Here is a 7,265-nt window from a genome sequence, read left to right as displayed (position 1 = left end):
GTTTCCAGACATCCCCACAAGAGGGAATGTCTTCCATCCAACAGACATAGACTTAAAATCAAATAAGGTAAAAAGGTAAAGGTAAAGGTTCCCCCGCACATGCGTGCTAGTCATTTCCAACTCTAGGGGCCGGTGCTCATCTCCGTTTCAAAGCCGAAGAGCCAGTGTTTGTCCGAGGACGTCTCCGTGGTCATGTGGCCAGCATGACTAGACACCAAAGGCGCACAGAACGCTGTTACCTTCCCACCGTAGTGGTCCCTATTTTTCTACTTGCATTTTTATGTGCTTTCGAACTGCTAGGTTGGCAGAAGCTGGGACGAGTAACAGGCGCTCACACTGTTACGCGGCACTTGGGATTCAACCTTCCAAACTGCCGACCTTCTGATTGACAAGCTCAGCGTCCTAACCCACTGAGCCACTGCGTCCCTTAAAATCAAATAGCGTCTAGCTTTTTGAATGTTTTAGTTTAAAAAACAACTTTGAACTGTATTCACAATAGTACTTATTGAAACTTTCATGTATTATGAACTTGTAAAGTTTATGCTTATTTCTTTCCCTCATCTCTGAAACCCTCACAGCCTAGATCTACCTCATTTGACTTATTTCCTGATTGCAGCAATTGGCTTCAATCCAGCCCTCTCGAATCTATGAACACTGTAAATCATGGGTTTCTATAGTGCAGGGGTCTTCAAACTTGGCTCTTTTATGACTTGTGGACTTCAACCCCCAGAATTCTTCAGCCAGACGCGCTGGCTGAGGAATTCTGGGAGTTGAAATCTGCAAGTCATAAAAGGGCCAAGTTTGAAGACCCCTGCTATAGTGCAATGAGAAAAGTGCACTGTTAATTATATATTATCACTAGAATATGTTTTTTTTTAAAAATAAAGATTTGTTGGGATATTTTTGTGATCAAAAAATAAGTTTTTTTGATGCTGGAAAAAGTAATCTTGCTAACGTGGGATTTTTGTTTGTTTTTTGTTTTGCATTTTTTGATGTAATTTTTGGGACAGATACCAAGAAAGTTAAGCATTTGTCCTCCTTTCCAATTGTCCATGTCCTCCTTTACTTGTTCAGATATTTAGTATCCCTAACTGTGATACACTCCTTATGTCCTAACTAGCTGAATTTGCCAGATGCTTTTAAACATCTTAAAGCAATTCCACACAGTCCCTTGATATTCGAAATATGAAGAGCGCATGAAGTATAACTAAATTGTAAAAGCAGTAAAGAGATTCCTAGAATGGATGTCCCATGAGTTTTCACTGATGAGGCATTAGTCGATCATCATAAATTATTAACAAGCCATCAAAGTAATATACTTTAATATTAATAAATATAATATACTCGGAGGAGCAATGAAAGCAGATAGGAGGCCATCTTGACCTAAAAATACGTTGTGCTTGAATGAAGGATGCAGATGCATAACCAATCACCCGAAGAGACAACGGTAAATGTACAAATATCCATATATATATATATATATATGGATATTTGTACATTTACCTCAGAAACATATATATATATATATATGTTTTCTGAGGTTTTCGCGGGTGTTTGTATGTGGATCTTTGGTCATTCGGGTTTTTTCCCGCGTAGAATTGAAGGTGTAGGAGCAACGTTTCGACGGAATCCCATCCATCATCCTCAGGCTGGTGGCTTCAGCTTCCTTCTTGTGGAAGAAGGAAGCTGAAGCCACCAGCCTGAGGATGACGGATGGGATTCCGGATGGGATTCCGTCGAAACGTCACACCTACACACATATATATATATATATATATATATATATATATATATATATATATATATATATATATATATATATTCTCTTCTTTTGACTCTGTTTATAATGTGTTTTTGATTATGGAAGTAGATTTATTTTGTAAGTGGTAAGTAGATTGACAGTATGCACATATTTAATCTTCAAGGAATTATTCCCTATGTTTCTATTTATATGGGAAAGATCTTCCATGGGGCAGACTCAGAGAGTGAAGAAATAGAAACAGAAAGCAGAATGCATGGCCTAGAAGCTGTAGGCCAGAAGAGTCACCAAAACATCACCTATGAAATATAGTGCACAATAGGACTACTAGTTTGTAACAATTGAGCAAGGGAAGGCCATTGGATCTCCTGTCATTCTTAAGCTAAAAATGGAAACGCTGCTCTTATCTGATCTGACTTTAGACTCTGAAGAACTGTTTCGTGCACTGATGAGGAAGGAAAGATTTTGGCTGCCCGCTCTAGAAAAATGAAATGCTAGTGCCAAATTTATAGGGGTGTGTGTGTGTTGGGAATAATTGCTACAGCCCACTCTCTCCCTTTGATCCTGCGGTGGACTTGTGGGTTCTTAAGAGGTACAGAAAACATTGATTTGACTTGACTCTTTACAAACAAGTTGAGCCCCAAGCAAACTCTAGTAGTCTGATGTATTAGCTCAGGATTATCCTTTTTTATTTTTACATTCTTTTCAAAGCTTTTATCTTTCAGGCTTTTCTTGCTCCCCATGGCTGATGAATAAGCTGGAGAAGATTTTTTTTCCTGCTGCTGTTGCTTGCAGTTGTACTCTTCTTGCAAGTTGGGATTTTAATAACTCTCTCATCATAGTTTCGTACTGAACAGCCACAGATATCTTCATCTACAGCTATGCTGTCTACAGGAAGTGAGAAGAAGGCCCCATAAAATAGAAAAACAAATGAGCCGTGGTGGTGCAGTGGTTAGAATGCAGTACTGCAGACTACTTCTGCTGACTGCCAGCTTTTGGCAGTTCGATTCTCACTGACTCAAGGTTGACTCAGCCTTCCATCCTTCCCAGGATGGTAAAATGAGGGTCCAGATTGTTGGGGGGCAATAGGCTGACTCTGTAAACTGCTTAGAGAAGGCTGTAAAGCACTGTGGAGCTGCATATAAGTCTAAGTGCTATTGCTATTGCTATAAGAGTCAGAAGTGAAAAGCTCAAGGTTGTCCCACGGTCTGAACATTGAGCACATTTTGATGCTGTTTCACTCCTATTGCCACCCTTAGTTCCTGGCCTGAACCAAGCTCACAGAGACAATTTCTTGTAGTAATAGCGAAGGATCAATATTTCTAAAACCTTTTATTCAGATTGCCCTTTTTGCAGAAAGCATCTTACATCAAATATGTTATGTCGTTGGAAAAGTATAATTAAGTTCTCAGTGAAATGTAACCGAGCATACGTCATCAATGCCATCAACATTTTTAATATTATTTTAAACTATATTTTTAATGGTTTTATTATAAACTGCCTAGTCACTAAGGTGAGATGAGCGATGTAGACATTTTAAATAAATAGTCTTAAATTTGCTTTTAGGCAACACATTTTCTTGGATCAGTCCGATGCCTACTTCCTTTAAAAGCCCTAAAACTAGTGGCCAGTGCATTTGCTATGATTTTCATCCTGCTGCTAAGTGAATGCTTTCCACTCATAGTAGCAAGCAGAATGGATAATGAGGGACAGTAAGTCAGGAAAAAGGGCAATATAATGACTGACTCCAAGTTTTCAAAGGGAGGTGCACCAATTTTGGTGAAGATTTAGCAATCCAAATTGAGCAGAAATGCACAGCACAGTCTAAAATACAATGAAACATTTTTCAGCTGTTAAACCAGATGCTGCCAACGTAAAAAGGATTAGATTTGTTTCCTCTGTACACCCATTATCTCAAATTGGCTTCTTTTTGATGAAAAGAATGGCAGCTCCTAGGCTTTTAAAAAGCATTGTACTAATGGTTTGTCACTATGTCATTCCAAATCTCATTTCATGATAAAAGTCTAACCCCCCAAAAATCAGTATGACAGTTCTCTTTTTTGCATTGTTTTTAATTTTGTATATTATTTTTTGGCAAGTAAACAATTCTCAGAGGGCTTGTACTTAATATTAAACATCTCTATCGCTATCTCTATCTAATGTTCTATCTCTCTATCTCTATCTTTATCTCTAAGATCTCAGCTAAGAACTAATTCCTAGCTCCATATCCAGTCTGTGTTTTTGTCAAAAAGTTTGCAGTCTTTTAAAGCAGTGTATTCTGGAGGCTCTCCAGATCCTAAACATTTCTGTGATGTTAATTACTTTCAAAAGCTATTAGTTTTGCAGACATTTTGGTTCAATGCCAAGTGGTGTCTCTAGTTAAGTTGTTGTGTGTTCTGTTTTATATCAATTAATTGGTATTGTCCTTGTCTCAAGTCATGAAACTCCAGGCGTGTATTTGCCTTGACTGCATTCTGTTCAGGGTACACCAACTTTTGAAAGGTTCAGGTCAGGACCTTCTATACAAGGATCATGGGACCTGGCTATATTTCTCTTGTGCATCTTGATCCAGAGGAAGACATGTCAAAGTTTTTAATAGTAAAAGGTTTAGTAGTAAAAGGTTTTAGGTTTAAGGCAATATGTAGCATAAAGTAGACTGTTCAACAGTACCTGAAAAAATATATGTGGCAATCTGGCATTTCATAACATTTCCCCTAGATATCAGTAAAAGTCTCACACAGGACTAGTGGTTTGCTATAGCATTTGCCTGTTTATATTTTAACATTTTAACCCAGCATCCAGTACCAAAATAAAGGTAAAGGTAAAGGTTCCCCTGCACATGCGTGCTAGTCGTTTCCGACTCTAGGGGCCGGTGCTCATCTCCGTTTCAAAGCCGAAGAGCCAGCGCTTGTCCGAGGACGTCTCCGTGGTTATGTGGCCGGCATGACTAGATGCCAAAGGTGCACGGAACGCTGCTACCTTCCCACCGTAGTGGTCCCTATTTTTCTACTTGCATTTTTATGTGTTTTCGAACTGCTAGGTTGGCAGAAGCTGGGACGAGTAACAGGCGCTCACTCTGTTATGCGGCACTCGGGATTTGACCCGCCAAACTGCCGACCTTCTGATCGACAAGCTTATATTGATTTTTCAATTTCACATTGGGTCTGCAACATGGAACAAGGTTTTCAACCCCAAAGAGCCCCAAATCTCTCAGAGTTTACGATATAAAACTTAGACTTTGTAACAAATACTGGCTCAAAATGTACATAAATTTTGGCATAAGTTTAGTGGAGATACAACATGTTAGATCTTGTAGTTGGAAACTGAGCTATGCTCAGCCTCAGAATCCTATTTATTTATGTAAGTGTTTGCTTGTTTATTTGATTTGTATAGTCATCCATCTTACACAGCATATCCCTGGGTGGCTCATAAGCAATAGAAAAACAATAAAGGCAGTCAAAAACATAAAAGCCACTAAAGAACCTCCCACTGCCCTGAAACATAACATATCTCTGGACATTCAGAAAAAAATAGAGCTTTAGGGTCTCAGCCTCATACTACCCCAAGGCTTTTAGGGAAAACCAGTTCTTCTCAAATTTTTGGAAGGCTAAGAGAATAAAGTCCTGCTGAATCTCAAGAAGAAGGATGTTGCAAAAGGCAGGGACCATTACTGTACTGAGAAATTGCTGTCCAATAAGTAGTAAGCATGCTTTTCTGCTCTTATTGCCAAACATTTAGTCCTAATAAAGACTCTTACCTATACTCAGTCAGTTTTACTCTTTATTTTTCACCAGTGGTACTCGAGTCATTTCTTGTATCCTTTCATCTCCTTCAGCATCTTGGTAAACTATGGCATCCACCATCACCAATTCAAATTTTCTAACATGCATTTTAGCCCTTTTTTGTTCATAGTTAAACTTACAATTCCCAACATGTCTTTTATCAATCCCATTCCATAACATCAGGCCACTTTAGCTACTACAGTAAATTTTCTCCCTTTCTCTAACTTCCTAAACACACAACATAACTACTTTTCTTTTATTTCATTAATTTAATGAAACTAATATACATTCCACTTATAATATAACCCAGTTCTTAGTCTTGCATATATTATGGCAGATAACAAACAAGGGTATTCAACAAATGTGAAAATGCGTTAAGATCTTTAAATATGTGTTGTGAAATATTTCATAGATTATAGCACAATACCTGGTACTCTGAGACAAATTCCCATGTATTGAGACTCAATCCAAAGAAATTGTGCATCGGATTGAAGCCTCATTGGGACAGAGTTTCAGAATTAACACTTTCAGAGTGAGCCTCTCCAGACATTCTTCATCCTACCTTCTATTTCATTTCTGTCTAGGAATTTTTTTCCAGTCAGATATTGGGAAGTAGAACCATAAAACAATGGGATGAGGTAACTGTTTCCAGGGGGAAGGATCTGTAATGAGCTAGTGCCACATCTGGCAGAGGAAACCTTCTTCAACTTTTTATTTTGACAACTATGGCAGCAAAATAAATTGCTTTTCCAGATGGAGGAATATTATATCCATAGCTCTATAGAACGTTTGATGATGTCTCCGTTCATAGGAAGTGGAATTAATCCACAGGAGTCTTTTCCTTTACCCCATTCATTGGTTCTCTCTCTCTCTCTCTCTCTCTCTCTCTCTCTCTCTCTCTCTCTCTCTCTCTCTCTTTTTCTGGAACCTTCACTCCATTCACTTACATGGGGTGAGGGAAAAGAGGCTGCAATATGAAAAGAAAAGCAGAGGTACATGTGGTGTTATGTTTGTGACAAATACTGTAAACGTGAGGCCTCTTCAAGCTTGGATGTGTCTATCTATCTTCAACAAAGTCTAAATAGTAATACTGTACGATAAAAGAGAGAATGACTACATATCATGGAGAACAATATTCTATTTAATCTAATTTAGATTAAAATCATTTTTTCCTGACCCCACTTCCCTCTTGTTCTTAACCCATCCTACAGTCTGAAAAAAATGGTGCAGCCCTTTTTAGACACAGAGAGCCAGTCTACCTTTTGTGGCCCTTACTCTCCCTCCCACAAAGCTTAAGGCCTTTTGGATCTTCTGGGGTGACTGGGAACTAAAATTCAGAAAAACGTAAAGAAAAACAAAGGGGTGGGTGGGCATCATTTGTTCCCTTTTAGGAGAGCTAGGTGTTAGAAGCTAGATGTTTCTAAAAGTTCTACAATCTTTGGGGCTTTCGTTTTGCCTCTTAACTCCTTCAAAAGCAGAAAGAAAGGGGGAAATTGGAAAAGATCAAGCCGCTCTAATGATGTTCTAAAGCTTCTTGGCCAGGGCCGCTGAGCCCCTCCTAGGAAGGGCACAAGAAAAAGAGAGAGGAAGGGCTGCCCCCTTCAAAATACAGGGTTTTTATTGGCTGAGGCAGCCTCCCAATTGTAATAAGTGACTCAGTTATTTAGCATCTCAGAGACACAAGCGACATAGGAAATATTATTGCTATGTGCACTGCATATGTC

The sequence above is a fragment of the Vipera ursinii genome (genome assembly GCF_947247035.1).
Source record: "Vipera ursinii genome assembly, chromosome: 4".
NCBI classification, from domain to species: domain Eukaryota; kingdom Metazoa; phylum Chordata; class Lepidosauria; order Squamata; family Viperidae; genus Vipera; species Vipera ursinii.
The sequence above is the reverse complement of the archived record's forward strand: the minus strand, read 5'-3'. Positions refer to the sequence as shown.